General features: G+C 39.0%; 1 long non-coding RNA gene and 1 pseudogene across 1 annotated transcript in view; both read right to left on the bottom strand.

Annotated features, from left to right (window-relative positions):
• Positions 1–1,746: 1,746 nt before the first annotated feature.
• On the bottom strand, positions 1,747–3,329 carry LOC107598702 (zona pellucida sperm-binding protein 4-like; annotated as a pseudogene).
• A 6,545-nt stretch (positions 3,330–9,874) lies between these two features.
• The window catches only part of LOC107598706 (uncharacterized), a 17,906-nt gene continuing 11,616 nt past the window's right edge, over positions 9,875–16,164 (bottom strand). The window contains exons 2-3 of the long non-coding RNA XR_001610587.1: positions 10,176–10,181; positions 9,875–9,885 (exon numbers count right to left, since the gene is read on the bottom strand). This is a non-coding gene — a long non-coding RNA (uncharacterized lncRNA). The remainder of the gene's footprint in view (positions 9,886–10,175; positions 10,182–16,164) is intronic.

The raw sequence follows: 16,164 nt of genomic DNA on the forward strand, positions 1-16,164 counted from the left end.
AATAAAAGGTTGATGAGCCTCCAGATACATATTTGAGAAATCAGTACAGGATTGAGCAGTCAAAATACGAGACCAACATACCAGAGTTGGTGTAATGCTAGGTAATTAAGGAAGAAGAGTGGTAAATAGCACCGGTATATGATCAGAAAAAGAAGCATCACAGAATTCAACATCAGCAACAGATAAGCCGTAAGTCAATATCAAATCGAGTGTGTGACCAAGACAATGAGTGGGACCTTTAACCCATTGTACAAAGTTCAATGAGGACATAAGATTTAAGTCCTTGGCTAAAACATTAGCAGCACAACAGACATGAATATTGAAATCACCCAGCAGTACAAAAAATAAGTTGTCAACCACGCCTACCTAAAACGGTTCTAACACGCTCCACATGTCTATGTCACGATGTGGGAAGATTTGCATAACGCCGGCCAAATGTTCACGCAAATGAAAGGCGTAACTTATTCTCGCTGTAGTATTGTTGTTGCCGCCATGTCATGAAGGCGCTGTGAGTTCCGTAGTGAAAGCGAAACTACTTTGTCCTACCAAAAGAGAACGATATCCGCTTCATCATGCCTGGAGCTGATCGCTGAGGAAATACATCAACTTTGTGCTGTGGATCACCAGATCGGATCGAAGCGGAGCCCAGCCGGGGGTCATCACATGTGGTTGCCACAAGCCCTCCGAACGCTCCTTTGTCGAATCTGCTGGCTGCGCCGTTCTCTAGCCCATCAGCCTCTGCTCACTCAAGCCCGTCATGTGTGACGCTGTTTTGTTGTGAATGCTAAACTACTTTGTTTGGCCTTCCAAAAGAGGACACGACTAGAAATCAGTGGTTAAGTTGCATTTACAAGACTGTTCCAGAACAGTTCAACCCAAATATTCAGATGTGTCAAGCGCATTTTATGGAGGACTGTCCTGATCCTGGTAGAGTAGACTACAATGCCAGCTGTTCTGACTCAGGTGAATACGTTTTATATTTAAAGGTTCAATTTAGAGTTTTGAGCAGTGTAGAGTAGTGCTTGTTTGTCATTTCACCAATCACAAATGCAGACATGGTTTTGTGTTTACACGGCACGATGCAGCATAATGAAGTGTGATAAGTGTCAGAAATCATTAAAAAAAAATAAAAATAAAAAAACCCAACCCTCACTGCTTTCTTAGAGGATTCACAACAGTGATACATACAGAATTTTAAGTGTTCAGGAAAAAGGCTTCCTCTTACAAAATGTATATAAAATATTTAGCCGAAAACAAGATTGGTTAAATAAACTCTTCTTGCTCGTGTAAAACCAAGGATAACAGTTTTATATTCCAAAGAGACATCAGGATTCTCAAAACCACAAAGACTTGACATCCTTGTGCTGCACATCAGCCAGAGGGCACCGACGTCAAAACAAGCACTTTAGCAGCTACAGAAGGACAGTGTAGTTAATCAATTTTCAGCACAGAGGAAATTGAACACCCAAACACAGCCAAGCTCTGGAGGAACTGCATAAAATGTTAACTTTTGATTAGAGAAGTTATGAGTAAAGACGAACAATGATGGAGTCAATTATTAACACACGAATTGTCACTAAATGTGATTTATTATATTTACAATTACGGTGTGTTTGTTGTGTAAGAGTGGCTTAATTTGGAACCTTGGATTGTACTCCAGGGTAGCTACTGCAGGTTGGATAAATGTGAAGTTATTAGTGGCTTGTGCAGGAACCTGGACTCAGAATGCATGACCTTACAAAAAGGTACTGGAAAGTTTAATAGTGTTGACCAAGAAACAAACTGGGTACATGCACAACTTCAGACTCTTCAAGGTCAATACAATAACAGACAAAGCCATCTTACCGCTTAATAAAACCTCTAGATTTACATTATCAGAGCAACTTCTCCACTAGAAACCACAGTCTGCTCACTAGAGAAGGTCTTGACAAGTGTCCCTTCCTGCAAGAAAAAAAAAAAAAAAAACTCGGTTCCTCTAGTCAAGTTAAGCCGAGAACTCACTCTTCCTGCCGCAGCTTTGCTCACAGGAGCCAGTAGATGGATGGCACACCGCAATACTACAGTGGATGAAGATCTGACGGAGGAAAGAGGGTCAAGTCATAGAATCGAGGAGTAAAATTAAATGTTCGGGGGGGGGCATACGGTGTCCTGCAGAGGAGCCAGTGACGCTGGATCCACAAATGTGAACATCTTCACAATAAAGCGCTTGTAGTGGGTTGGGAAGTGAAGTCCAGGCGATCCAGTCACTGGAACCAATGTGGTCAGGTAACGGTCATCCTGGTAAGGGCATCTGCAGCAGAAAATGGGTCAGAAAATCCCCAGACTAGTAGGATAAACACTGCCATTACATTCACCCAGCATCCAAAAGGTCCCACTGAGGTAGACTGGGGGTTGAAGTTGCCCAGCAGCAGGACAACATTGGGGTCAGTCCCCTCCATAATGCGTACCTCAACATACAGGCTCACGCAGGACTTTTGTAATGGGATAATCAGCATCACTGTAGTAGGAGGTGAAGGCCTCATCCCCTGAGGAACACTGGTGATTAACAAGAAATGGCTGCAACCTGGAGTCTTAAGATTCTCGGAACATACCTTCTGCACACCCTTTGGTGACACACTGGCCATTAGCTAGTCTAATCTCCACCCTGAGGGGTCCAGGGGCAGCTACTGGTGGAGGTGGAAAAACCAGTGTTGACCTCCACAACCAGAGCTTCCACAGAAGTGCCAGAGTACCTACACTGGAAGAGAAACCTGGACAACAGACGGGGAGCTTATAGCATTTGTCAGATTAACGAATAAGAACAGCATAGATACCTACTCAATGGCTGTCCCTTGTGATGGAACCAAACGGTCCCATCCCCACTTCATATGAGGTCATTCTGTTCTCATACACCACTGTCCTCCTGCAAATAGCAACACCGTTGGCATCCACTCCATGAAGAATAAAACCATAAGCAGCTACTCACCATCATTCTTGTACCACATGCAGTCACAGGGAACTGGTATACAGCAAAGGAAGGTGTGGACCCCACAGGAATGCAAGGTGGGTCATTTCCACCCAGTAGATGGACTGAATCCAGACTCAGTCGAGGCAGCGTAACATCTCTAGCCACCACTACCACAAACTGACCATCTGTTATACACTGGACAGTCACTGGGATGAAGGAACAAGACCAGGTTAATGTCAAAAATCAGTTTAACTGGGATTATAACACCAACTCAACACTCACCTGCCTTCCCATATTAACACTGCTGTCCGTTAAAGCAGCAGTTGATGGCTTCACATTCAGCACCACTGATACCAGGTTGTCCACATTGGATCTGCTCATAATCAGCTACAGCATATTTGTCCAAAGGCTCTGCCTTTGTCACTTGCTTCGGAGGAAACTGCGGATTAGTCTATTGAGCTGGCTGCTGAAACCGCTGGTCAGTTTGCTGAAACATCAGAGCTTGAGGATTCTGGGGCAGATTACTCAACTTCGAACGTGCACGACAGAAAGCACGCGTGCACACAGTGCCAATAAATGACCTAACCACCAACTTCCAACCATTGTCCAACAGCTAATTGCACTATTGAGGTCTTCTTCTTGGTGTTTAATGGCGGATGGCATACAACTTTTAGGTGCATTACCGCCACCTACTGATTAGGAGTGTGGATCAGGATCGTACTCTTCACTAAATTCTATTATATAATCCAGTGTCCTTTAAATAACTCATTAAAAATTGAAAGTTTTTATCCCCTGATTTATTCCCCAAAATGTTCATCAAATTAAGTTTTTCTTTATTTTCCTTGAGGACATCCATCAGTATCTTTCTTTCCTTTCCGTATCTTGGACACTTCATTATAACATGCTCTACATTTTCCTCCATATTACAATATTCACATTTTCCAGTTTCATGTCTCCCCATTCTCTTTAAACTGCTATTAAGAGCAGTATGGCCAAATCTAAGCCTTGAGATTATAGTTTCCTCACGTCTATCTCTCCCCGTTACTCTGTACTTACCAACAATTCTTTGAATGCTATAAAACCATCTCCCTGTTCTTCCCAATATTTCTGCCATCTATTCTTCACATGTTGCTTGATTTCACACTTCATTTCACTCTTACCATACCTTATCTGCATATCTACTGTTCCCTCTCGTCCTTTCCTCCCTTCTTCGTTAACATTATCCGAACTATGGATTTTGACAAATGTTTTTGTGATCATTTCCGCTTTCTCCTTCTGTCACAGCTGTGCCTTCATTTATTAATGTAGGATATCTAAACGCTCTCCTAATTCCATTCATTTTCCTTATCATGCCCCATACTTTATAAATATCTGTTTCTCTTCCCACTGACTCACAAAATGATCTCCAATATTCCCTCTTAGCTGTTTTAATAGTTCTTCTTACCTTTGCCCGCATCTTTTTAAACTTGATTAAATCTTCAAAATTGTGTGTTCTTTTAAGTATTTTAAAAACTTTGTTCCTTTCTTTTATTACTTTCCCACATTCTTCCGTCCACCATGGGACTATCTTCTTTCTCCTATTCCCTAAACTTCTTGGAATTGATTGTTTTGCTGCTTCTATTAAAACTCCACAAACTATTCGATTTAATTCCTCTATTTCCGCATCACTATTAATTACTCCCATCATTTCATCACTTATCTCCCTGAATTTCACCCAATCTGCTTTACTAAATACCCATCTTTCTGACCCACTTGACTCATTTAATTTCTTATACCTATTTCTATAAAAATTGGATAATGATCACTTCCTAATGTACTCTTTAACTTCCCACCAACATAATCCTGCTATAACTTCCGATACAACTGTAATATCAACTGCCGTTTCCTTCCCATTTCACATTTATTCTAGTGCCATCTCCATTGTTTACACATACAAAATTTTTTAGTTCCATTAATTCCTCTATTACCGCCCCATTTGAATCATAACTATCCCACAACGTATTATGCCCATTAAAATCTCCACAACAAATAACCTTACCCTCTAAATTTATTGCAAGTTCCTCTATGTTTTCCAATGTTATTTTCTTACACGGATTATAATAATTTACTATTTTAATATTTCCTTCATTTGTCCAAACTTCAATTACTATAAATTCCAATTCCTTTCACCATTACCGTATAATGCATATTCTGTTTGATAAAAATACCACATCCCCCCCATTACCCTTGTCTCTATCTCTCCTAACACTATCATAACCTGCTATTATAAAATCTAAAGATGGCTTCAACCAAGTTTCTTGGATGCAAATTATATCCGGGTTTTATTTCTAAATCATTGATAACTTTTGAATTCCTGTCAATTTGCCAAAAGACTCCTTGCATTCCATTGAATTATAAACATTAACTCTCGATAACTTTTGAATTCCTGTCAATTTGCCAAAAGACTCCTTGCATTCCATTGAATTATAAACATTAACTCTCCAATTTGGCTTGAAGACTCCTTCCCCGACTCAAGTCTTCTGGTAATCTGTTCCCAAGAGAGGTTTCTGACTGACAAATTTCTCAGCACCTTTTGTAATAACTTTAATTTTCTCTGTTTTATGTTTTACCTGTTCAGTACAATTGATAACATGTATCAATGAACATAGAAAATTTTATTTTGTTCATAGCATCTCTTTTAGATTTCTCACATTATCCTGGGTTCTTATATCTTTGGCTGCCCCCTCCTTTGTTTTTTCTTCTTGAATTCTTGTCACTGCCTCTGCATAACTTATTACTCTTGGTTTTAATTTGTTGGACCTCCACTGCTCTTTTCCTTACCTCACATCCTCCATATGTTACACATGTTCATTGATACCTCTTTTAGATTTCTCACATTATCCTGGGTTCTTATATCTTTGGCTGCCCCCTCCTTTGTTTTTTCTTCTTGAATTCTTGTCACTGCCTCTGCATAACTTATTACTCTTGGTTTTAATTTGTTGGACCTCCACTGCTCTTTTCCTTACCTCACATCCTCCATATGTTACACTATGATCTCCACCACAGTTACAACACGCTACCTTCACATTTTCCCCACATTCCTCATACCTATGCTCTCCCCCACACTTTGCACATCTTTGTTTTCCTCTACACACTGCAGCAATATGTCCATATCTCTGACATTTGTAACACCTAAGAGGTGGTGGAACATATTCTCTGACATAGTAACTCATGTATCCTATTTTAACCCTCTCTTGAAGTTTTTCATCTTGAAAGTCAATTAACACAGACAAACTGGCAACTCGTTTTCCATTGACTGTTTTATTTAATCGTCTCACATTCATCACCTTCTCTCCTGACCCATTCACTAACCAGTTCATGCCTTCCGCCTTCCTCCAAATTTGCGGACTCATGCGATCTCCTCTCAGATTGTCTTGATCCAGCAATGTTGTCATTTGCTTTCCCGCGACCTCCAGTCCTCCCATCCATGGGCCTCCCCAAGAGCCACACCCAACCAAGCGCACTATTGAGGTGCTGCCCTTTGGTCTTTTTGTACTCTACAGATTTCAACTAATTAGCTATCGTCCCTCCCTCTTCATTAACACTCATGATTCTCCAGACTTGCATTATTGATAGCTCATGCAACTGGGTGATTCTCATTGTTTCTTAAGATTAAATTCTTATCTTTTCTTAACATAAATGCACAACCTTAAACTGAATTCACAATATTTTACTAATCTGATTGAGAAAAAAAAAGTTACTGTAACTTGCCAAAGGTAGATTTTCAACTTTGGTGCCGTTGTCCTTACCACTCCCTGCAGACAAGTGTGCTCTTACAGATATGACGAAATACTATTTTAAGCAGTAAATGACTTTAAATATATGGAAGCTTATTTCCACCTTAGAATAAAAAAATGAAAAAGGTAATTGCAACTTTTTTTCTAGCAATTGTGAGTTTCTATCTCACAGTTTGCTTACATCTCAACGATGCTGACTTTATTCTCCAAATCTACCTCTTTCATTCCTTGGGGGAAATAAGCTTCCATTGAAATAAGTAAGTGAAGTTTATTGAAATCACTGGAGAATACAGAGTTAAAGAGAAACCCTGACAGCTTTTTATTCTTTAAGATCAGACCTCAGACTTTCTCTAGTAAAACATGACTGCTAAAAAAAAAGAGCAATCTGAGTTAACATTACTAAATCAGTTGACACTTAAAGGACAAGACCCCAGCTGCAAACACCAATTTTGGAATGTTTATTTTTTCACAAAACTCAAATACACCAAACTTTTGAACATATTCAGCACTTCAAACTCACTATTAAATACAATTGAAATATTCTGTAGTTTCTTAGCACTATGGTCAAGATACCTTCCATGATCTGTCTTTGATGGTGCAAGATCAAGCATACATTTAAATATATATAAAAAACGTAACCTAAACTACATATGTCATATACATAAAAAGACAGTACAAGTCATTATAATCAGTAATTATGTCCCCACTGGATGAAACAAATGCCTCGTTTATAATGGGTTTTCATGTTTTTGTCTCTTCGCTCCGGCTGGACAGGGCATCACAATATGGTAAGGGGCGTAACATTTCCGTCACATGCTTGAGGTATTCGGCCAATCATAACGCACTGGATAGCTGGCCAATCAGAGCACACCTCGTTTTTCAGACCGTTGAGCTTTGTAAAAATTGATGCTTTTCAGAAAGGCGGGGCATAGAGGACAAAACAATAATGTACAGTATGTAGAAAATAATGTTTTTTTAACCTTAAACTGCATAAACACATTTCATTACACCAAATACACCAAATAATGTTCGTTTTAGCAACATCATATGACCCTTTTAAGCATGCTGACATCATCCATAGCAACAAGCCCTTACTCTGAGCTTAAGACTTCTCTCTATTCCTTAGTAAAAGTTTGTCTCAGCAACTCTTAGCTCAAAACATTTACTGCTATTTAGGAGAACTCTTAGTGGTAAGATAAATGTTTTGTGAATACGGGCCCTGGTGAAACACTACTGCCTCAGGCCCCTAGCTCTCTCGTCCGCACTCAGGCTGGGTAAGTGTACAATGATTTATGTATGTGGTTGTTGTTTTTTTAAGGGAATTTCAGGTTGTTTATTGATCATTTTCACAGCTTTCACACGAGACACTGTCAATTTAATGAGAGGTTGCTCACTGTAGGAGCCATTTTTTGGTTGTTTGTAATTATCTTTCACACCACTAGAGGGTGAATAATGTATTTATGCTCTCAAGTCAACTCAGATCCATGCGCCGAAGAAGGTCAAGCAAACTTTTTGATGGCCTTGAATGGGTTGTTTTTTATTTTTGTTGTTTGCTTTGTATTTTTATTTATCATGGTGGAGACTATAGGAAGTCGACTGATCAGCAGGAGGAAAAGCACGTTATGGCTCTGGTTTAAAAGCAGCGGCTGGATTTGAAAAGTTGTTCGTGGATTTCGTGTCAGGATCCTGCCTTGACAGTCTTGTCTGTCCTGTCTTTGTTTAATGTGTCTTTGTTTATTTTGTACCTGAGCACATGGCTGTGTCTTTGTTTGTGTTGGCCACGTGCTCCTCTTGTCCTGCCTTCCCGTTTTCAATCACTACGCCCCTTGTTTAGTCCTTGTTTGCACAATTGTGTTCACCTGAGCCTCGTGTGCTGCTCCCTTTATATTGTGCTCATTTCGCTGTGGTCTTTGTTGGTTTGTTTTGTGTGTGCATTCTCTTTGCTAGTGTTTTTAGTTTTGTTAGAGCTTGCTATTCAGTATATTGCATCCAGTTTAGTTTTTCTTTTGTTAATTAATTTGTTCCCATGTTTAGTAAATAGTCTAGTTACAGTCTTTGTGGTTTGGTTCTTTATTTAAAAAATTTTTTTTTAACCTTTTGATTGTTTTATTTCTAGTTTTCAGCAAGGTCTTGTGTTTTATTTACTTTGTAGTTCTAGTCATTTATTCTCAGCTTTTTCTGTTTTGTTATTCATTTGTTTTCATAAGTCTCAGTTAATTATTTCTAGAATTTATTACTTTTTCCCTTTCAGTTTTATTTTCATTTATCCTCCCTAGTCATTGTTTCGCAAGCTGTTTCTTTTAATCAGTATTTATCTTTTGTCTCCCCTGTTGCTTTGTCTGTGTCTGTCGAGTTGGTTCCTGCCCTGCTTCTGGAGTCCTCCCGGATTACAGTCTTTTGACTTGTCAGGTAGTTGTGCTTCAAGTGTTACCATCTCCTAGGCCTAGCCTGTGGTTCCTTGAGGAGCTACCTAGTCTCCTTTTGCCTCGGAGTCAGGAGCTTCCACATCCCTGACCTGCCTGTTCTCCTGTTGTGTTCTGGCTTATTGTGTACGGTCTTCCTGCCTCATCCTCTTGTATTCCCATTTTGTTAATAAACCGTTTTCCCTTGTCCATTCTGCATTTGGGTCCTCCCTTGACAAACCGTGACATTTCGCTGTGGATTATTAATAACATTCCTGTAAATTACCGTCAGTGTTCCGGTGAATTCAGTTTCCCCTCACAGCCCCTGTGAAACTTCGCAGTGTTGCCAAGTCTGTGGTTTTCCAGCGGTAGTTTAGTAGCAATTGGGCAGATTTTTTTTTTTTTTTATCCTGGCAACCCTGATCTTCCTGCCTCATCCTCTTGTATTCCCATTTTGTTAATAAACCGTTTTCCCTTGTCCATTCTGCATTTGGGTCCTCCCTTGACAAACCGTGACATTTCGCTGTGGATTATTAATAACATTCCTGTAAATTACCGTCAGTGTTCCGGTGAATTCAGTTTCCCCTCACAGCCCCTGTGAAACTTCGCAGTGTTGCCAAGTCTGTGGTTTTCCAGCGGTAGTTTAGTAGCAATTGGGCAGATTTTTTTTTTTTTATCCTGGCAACCCTGAAACTTCAGTACTAAAATCATGACATTAGGATTTCACCCCGGTTAAGCAAGTCAGCTTATGGTGGTTTTGCTGTCTTTCTGCAAGCAATGTTCATTTCACCGTGTTAATTAGATCATTTGTAATTGAATACCTATTAATGTACGTGACGTCCTGTTCAGCCGCAACCGAGTTAGATTTCCCTGCTAATTCTAACTTTTGCCTGTTTTATGACGTGTAACACAATACGTTGCAATTAGACTGTTAAATTCTGTCGTCAGGGGCATTCTTTTGTTCAGACGCTCATTTCCATTTTATTGTGCATGTATGTTTATCAAACAACTTAAGCCTTGTCGAAATTACAAACTATGTTGCCCAATGACTAGTCTCTCTTTTATTATTTTAGGTAACTCCGTGATGCTCCTGATGTGTTTTTAAAGTGTCATTTAACATCTTATAATTGATAATCCCTTATAATTGAGTTGTGATTTGATTCCTGGTGTCTAAGTTCTACCACAGGTCAGTGTCAATTTCTCAGTGTAGCTAACCTTTAAATTGTGTAAATAGTATAAACATTGTGAATATAATTACATTTTGACTTTATTCCCAGAATGGATCAGACACAGTATGAAATTATATGAAGGTTTATATCCTGCTCAAATATCAAAAGCTGAAAAGTATGTCATTTGACGACGCGCACATCAGTGTATATAGTCCAGGGTAAGACACTGTATTGTTCATTACTGCATTAATTTAACATTTCACTGCTGATATAACTGGTACATTTCATATGTGTATGAATGTTATTTATGTCGATGGAGTACTGTTTTGTCCGCCATAAGAACACACAAAAATAGCACAATGTAAAAGTGGTCAATGGCAAAGAATTTCATGCCAGCAAGGCAGGTGGTCACGGTGGCAAAGAAAAAACAATTCATGCCATTTCCAGCAGGTACTACTGGCCTGGAATGAGTCTTGACATTGAAAAGTTGGTGCGTTTTACTGATCTCACAATTAAATATTCAATACAAACAGTGCTAGTTCCTATTTATAAAAAAATAAACAGGTATGAAATATTTTATTTTACACTATCTACAGATTAAACTGTTCTGCTTGCCAGTCCAATAGAACTGTTAAACTCTAGGAGTACACTCCAATAATTCTTCTTCCTATTCATTGTTTGAATTTTTTCCTAGGTGAGTGAACCATGGGAATTGATTGGCAAGTTGTTGATGACCTCAAAAGGACACCAGTACATAGGTGTACTTGTTGTTTTATACAAAGTGGGTGGAGGCTTATTCACTTGCCTCCAAAACAGCAGAGGAGGTATCATCATGCAGTGTTAAAATTTATTGATTTCGTGCACCTAAATTAATCCTCGCAGATCAAGGCAGGGAATTTGTAAATGAGGTTTGTTTGTGGAATTGCTCAACATTTTAATTTAGTAATATTGCTGTTATGCTTATTATACCAATACGGAATTTTTTTTTTTTTTTACAAATTGATACAGAGAGGAGCCTTTGTTCACCATATCATCCACAAACCAATGGGTTAGTGGAATGAATGAATGGCACAATACAGAGGTAAGATTAGTAATTGTATCCTCGCCAGTCAAGACCAACATGGCTGTGGCATGGCAATGACTGTATGTGCTACACAATGTAGTATCATTAATGGTTGAGAAAAGTGTCAATACATAGGCATAACTACTTTACACACATACACCTTAAGCATAGTACGCTAAAGTAACTTTAATAAAGCAGTAGTTTGATTCAATTACACACTGCATTGCAGAAAACGGTACAGAACATCACAAACAAAAATGCAGTTGTTGTGTACTGTTAATGTACGCTTTTTTTTTTTCTCTCTCTCTCTCTTCAGTGCCCTTGGAAAACTGTGTCAGGATAAGCCAGGGTCATGGGACAAGTACCTTGATGTTGTGCTTTTCAACATAAGGACCAAAAAACAGCTCACTACTAAATTCTCACATTTTTTCTGACATTTGGAAGGGAGGCGTGCTATTTTTCACAGGTAACTGTATCTTTCAGTGTGTTTTTATTCATAGATTTCCTATCTGATATATTGTAATCATATTTATGACTTATTTCAGTATTTTGAAAATGTGAAATTTTCAAATGTCTTTTGTCACCTAGGTAAATGAAACTGTGGAAGATGTGCTGCAGGCAGAGCTAAATCAAGCCTGCCATACAGCTGCAGGACCAAGCAGATGAGGCAGTAAGGAAAAACATGCAAGCCTCCAGGGACAAAATAAAATCGAAGAAAATCACTTCCGGGGCTGTAGTGCACACCTTTGATGTTGGAGAAAGGGTGCTCAGAAGGAATGGGAGAAGCCAGCAGAGGAAAGGAGGGAAATTCGATAATGATTTTTTGGGTCCCTTTACGATTGTCATTGCAAGGGAAAAGCGCCGATTTAATTAATGACAAGGGTGTTGAATTTTCCCCAAATTAATTTAGGTCATTTAGTGCCATTCATTAAGGAAGAACCTCGAATTCCTCACAAGATCAGAAGGTTTCACATAACACCTCCATTTCCAAGCACACATACTCCAGTCCTGTGCACAGCAGCCTTGAATCTGAGCGCAGCATCTCCAGTCCCATCCACAACACCCCTGGATCCAAGCACAGCATCTCCAGTCTTGAGCAAGGCACCACCAGTCCATGGAAAAGTTGCACATCGCACAGTTTTCCCAAACAGAGATGTGTGTGTTTTGATGGCCAAAATTGGGCAATACAAAATATTTTCTATGGACATGGCACGGCTGAACCCTGGTAGAGAGCTGGAAAGTGAGGTAGAGTAATCAGCATTATCAATTTAAAGAACATGCAAATATGCTATTATTGTTAATTAGGGTTTAAATCAGAAAACACCAGCCTTGCTCTTAAAGAGCTGCCATCCTGCAAACTTCACTTCCAACCATGGGTTACTTGTAATTATGAAGTAACTCTCAAGAGATGGAGCTTAATGTCTGCAGGACATTAGCTCTCCAGAAGCAAAGTTGTAAACCTCTTGTTCAGATTCCACCTGGGATTGAGACCTGAATACTAATGATAATCATTCAGTTTAAAAAAAAGTTATATTAAACCAATGTAACACCACTTTTTCCCCTTTAGGTTAATGCATACATGTTTTGCTGTGTGAGGATGCATAACCAGGAGCAACAAGGGAAGGCTTATATGATCGACTGCTTTGCAATGAGCAAAATATGGCAAGGATCATACAAAGGCTTAAGAAATGTATGTTAACGTAATTCCAGATAGAGTCTATGTACTAAATATTTTATAAAACAATCTCCTTATCTAATTTTAGGCAATATTTGTATTTAGCAATTTCTTCTGTTGTTTTTAATAATCAGTGTTTCAATTACTATTGTAATTTTAGCTTGATCCAAGCCAATATGAAACCGTTCTGGGGGTCATAAATGAGCATCACCACTGGACTCTTGCTGTGAGTATTCTTAAATACATCTTTAGTATGTGGCAATAAAATCTGATTCAACTTGTATCAAATGCTTGTCTTTAAATATGTAGGAGTATTAAGTATAATATCCAACTGCCACACTGTCCCCAGTAGCTCCTGCCACAATTACTTAACTAAAATAGAATTACACTGAACAAAATAATAAACGCAACACTTTTGTTTTTGTCCCCATTTTCATGAGCTGAACTCAAAGATCTTAGACTTTTTTTATGTACACAAAAGGCCTATTTCTCTCAAATATTGTTCACAAATCATTGTGGCCAACCTAAGGCACACCTGTGCAATAATCATGCTGTCTAATCAGCATCTTGATATGCCACACCTGTGAGGTGGATGGATTCTCTCTGCAAAGAAGTGCTCACTAACACAGATTTAGACAGATTTGTGAACAATATTTGAGAGAAATAGGCCTTTTGTGTACATAAAAAAAGTCTTAGATCTTTGAGTTCAGCTCATGAAAAATGGGGGCAAAAACAAAAGTGTTGCGTTTATAATTGTTCAGTGTATTAGTGGTGCTTGCTAAGCAAAGCATCACTATTGCTTACTACTTCAACAAAAAACTTTGGCGTGTAATTCCCTTTTTCAATTTGCAGTCACTATCATACAGTTTTTGAATTATTTAATTTTTTAGGTAATTTTTCCCTTCCCAAAAAAGATTTTTTGATCCATTGGGAGAGTCTCCAACAAAACTAAAGAGGTGCCTGGAAACAACAAGGTAAAAAAAATGAAAATTTAGTATCAAAGCTATGGACACAATGGTAATGTGGAACATTAATTAATATTTGTTTTCCTTTTTAGAGCCTTTATGAGGAGTAAAGGCTGCTAAGTTTCAAGGTGGACCTGTGACAGTTCCTCATCCACTGCAACAAGATGGCACATCTTGTGGTGTTTTTGTATGCAAGGTAGGGAAAAATTAGCCTGTTAATTTGAATTGTTTTAGTAATGTTTGTTTGAAATGGTACTTTTTAGTTTGCAGAAAAAATCTTGAAGAATGAAGCAATTCACTTCATAAAACAGGCCAAGGGAAATCTGACTCTAGCGATTGAACAGGATGTTACGTACATTAACACATGCATTTAATTATGTAATGAACATGGTGAAATTAACCTTGTGCTTGCGAAAAGACAGCAATTCAGCCGTTTTGCTTTGCCGGGGCGAAATCATGATGTCATGATTTTAGTACTGAAGTTGCGCAGGCACTGTGAGGGGGGGAAACAGGGGAACTGAATTCACCGGAGCACTGGAAGTGGCAGTCGAAGACAATAGGAGATACATTTCTGTCCAATCCAAATTGTTAACATATCTGGCATTTTGAGCAGGATGTCTCTCTGAAATGTAACTTAATCTGTTCTTTTTTTTTTATTTTTTTATATTAGAGGTGAAGCCAGTCTAATCTAACGTGTGTGTGTTTTCCCCCAAGTTCATCGTTAATAGCCGCGGCGTGTATCATTCATTGTGTGTTTTATTCAAGAGTGTTAGTTACATTTATTTGCACATTTTATGTGAATTAAAGGGGTCATATGATGTTGCTAAAAAGAACATTATTTGGTGTAATGAAATGTTTAAGGTTCAAAAAACACTATTTTCCACATACTGTACATTATTGTTTCTCCTCTATGCCCCGCCTTTCTGAAACGCATCGATTTTTTTACAAAGCTCATCGGTCTGAAAAGCGAGGTGTGCTCTGATTGGCCAGCTATCCAGTGCGTTATGATTGGCCGAATACCTCAAGCGTGTGACTAATATGTTACGCCCCTTACCATACTGTGAGGCCGTGTTCCGGAGCGACAAGACAAAAACATTAAAACCCATTATAAATGAGGCATTTGCTGCATCCAATGGGGACATAATTACGGATTATAACAGGGCCTTTCACACCGCGGGAACCTTTTCATAGTACCAGAATTAATTGTGGAACTACCCACTTTTTGGCGTTTTCGCACCGCCGGAATTGGGTGCGATTTTTAGTACCGGACTGCCTTTTTCGAGAACCAAATTAGCTCCTACTCCAGAGCAGGGTCTAACCAGCACAACAGGTACTAATCGTGACGTAAGTAGACATTGATTGGCCAAACGCATATGAAAACGCCCTCACCCGCCATGATTTAAAACGCCGTGTAAACTTATTTCGCAAATATGGAGAACCGCGATAGATGGACGGACGCTGAAGTGCAGGCACCTGTAGAAAATGTAGCACTGCCAGTTGTCGTTGGAGATTCTTAGTCCTCCTTTCCATTCTTTCAATCGCTTTACGTATACGTCGACTTTCCATGTCCATTATTGTGAAACCCGCGAGACACAACAAAAAAACAGCTCCGATCACAGCGTCCTCCATCTTCGTCCCAGTACTTTTAGTACTGTACATTTAGTTCTGGAACTAAACCGGTGTGAAAGGCCCTAAAGACTTATACTGTCTTTTTACGCGTTGCATTGTGCCACGTAAACATAAAACCATGTCTGCATTTGTGATCGGAGAAATGACAAACAACAAGCGCTACTCTACACTGCCCAAAACTTGCATTTGAATCGTCAGTCTGTGAGTCAGAACAGCCGGCATTGTAGTTTACTCTCCTAGGATCAGGAAACAGTCCTCCATAAAAAAACCGCTGCACACATCCGAGTATTTGGGTTGAACTGTTCTGGAACAGTGTTGTACATACAACTTAAGCACTGATTTCTAGTTGCACTGTAAAATCCAATAGTTTACCTTACTTAGATTTAGTTAGTTATCTTTACTTAGTTGTTATACTTACTAGGTTTTATTAAGTTACAGCTACTTTCAAGGCAAATAAAACAATTTACTTACTGTTTTGAGTGACACTTACTTAAAATATTCAAGTAGCCACAAAGGAACCAATGACATTAATAAACCA

This window comes from Sinocyclocheilus grahami, unplaced genomic scaffold, assembly GCF_001515645.1.
Source record: "Sinocyclocheilus grahami isolate Dianchi unplaced genomic scaffold, SAMN03320097.WGS_v1.1 scaffold254.1, whole genome shotgun sequence".
In the NCBI taxonomy this organism is placed as follows: Eukaryota; Metazoa; Chordata; class Actinopteri; order Cypriniformes; family Cyprinidae; genus Sinocyclocheilus; species Sinocyclocheilus grahami.